The sequence below is a fragment of the Amblyomma mixtum genome, chromosome 2, assembly GCF_055824585.1.
Source record: "Amblyomma mixtum isolate Tamu chromosome 2, ASM5582458v1, whole genome shotgun sequence".
Lineage (NCBI taxonomy): Eukaryota > Metazoa > Arthropoda > Arachnida > Ixodida > Ixodidae > Amblyomma > Amblyomma mixtum.
Genome location: NC_143013.1, coordinates 116,306,835 through 116,308,258, shown reverse-complemented (window position 1 = coordinate 116,308,258; position 1,424 = coordinate 116,306,835). Strand labels below are relative to the sequence as shown.

At 44.7% G+C, this 1,424-nt stretch overlaps 1 non-coding gene across 1 annotated transcript; it reads right to left on the bottom strand.

The window, feature by feature from the left end:
* Positions 1–619: 619 nt before the first annotated feature.
* On the bottom strand, positions 620–691 carry TRNAA-CGC (transfer RNA alanine (anticodon CGC)). The gene has a single exon. It is a non-coding gene; the product is annotated as a tRNA-Ala (tRNA).
* Positions 692–1,424: the final 733 nt, after the last annotated feature.

Below are 1,424 nucleotides of genomic sequence, written 5' to 3'. Positions count from 1 at the left end.
CAATGGCGAACTGCTGTTCCCTTGCTAGGCTGTTGAACATTACTTTGGTTTTCTGGATGTTAATTCTTAGCCCCACCGTTCTGCTCTGCCTGTCTAACTGATTGATCATGCTTTGCAGTTTTTGTCCTGAGTGGCTTAGCAAGGCAATGTCATCTGCGAATCGCAAATTACTCAGGTATTCACCATTAACTCTTATCCCCAGCTGTTCCCATTCCAGTCCCCGGAAGACCTCCTGTAAGCAGGCAGTGAAGAGCATTGGCGAGATCGTGTCTCCCTGCCTGACACTGTTCCGTATTGGAATTTTATTGCTTACTTTATGGAGAACTATAGTAGCTGTGCAATCGTTATAAATATCTTCCAATATTTTCACATAGCACTCTTCTACACCCTGATTCCGCAATGCCTGCATGACAGCTGAGGTTTCCACGGAGTCAAATGCTTTCTCGTAATCAATGAAGGCTGTATATAGGGATGAGAGAAGCCAACAGCCACAGAAACCAAGGAGCACAGGGGATTTTTTTAATTAATTTTTTTGTGGTGTTGATCAAGTCAGGATATTAATGAATATGTTGTTCCTTAAAGCTAATTGATTAGAAAAGCAGAAGAAAAAACAACCACATGCCGCCGGTGGGATCCGAACCCACGACCTCCGAATTGCGTGTCCGGTGCTCTACCTCTGAGCTACGGCGACTGCTGTCAAACCTTCTGCTTTCGGGGGTATTTATGTTTTACAAATAACCTAACCTTCAGAGTGTTCATCAGCGCTACCCACGTTCGTAAGCGGCGGACGTGGAACGTCCTGAGTTACCGCTGGTGTGACGTAGAACGCCATCGAACGGCAAGGGCGGAAGCTGTGTGAGAACCCTCATAGGGGTTGGTTATATTCGGCGCATTTCTCTATCACCTGATTGATACTGTGAATGTGATCTATTGTCGAGTATCCTTTACGAAAGCCTGCCTGATCATTTGGTTGACTAAAGTCCAAGGTTGTCCTGACTCTATTAGCGATTGCCTTAGTAAATACCTTGTAGGCAACGGACAATAAGCTGATTGGTCTGTAATTCTTCAACTCCTGACGTCTCCTTTCTTATGAATTAAGATAATGTTAGCGTTCTTCCACGCTACTGGTACTCTCGAGGTCACAAGGCATTACGTATACAGGGTGGCTAGTTTTTGTAGCACAATCTCTCCTCCGTCCTTCAACAAATCTGCTGTTACCTGATCCTCACCAGCTGCTTTCCCTCTTTGCATTGCTCCTAAGGCTTTCTTTACTTCCTCCTTCGTTACTGGCAGGATGTCCCATTGCTTTGCTCGACTGCCTCCCTCAGTAACTTGATCATTAAATTCGCTACTGTATAGATTTTCGTAGAACTCTTTGGCTAATTCAACTATCTTATCCATATTGCTGATGACATTGCCCTGTT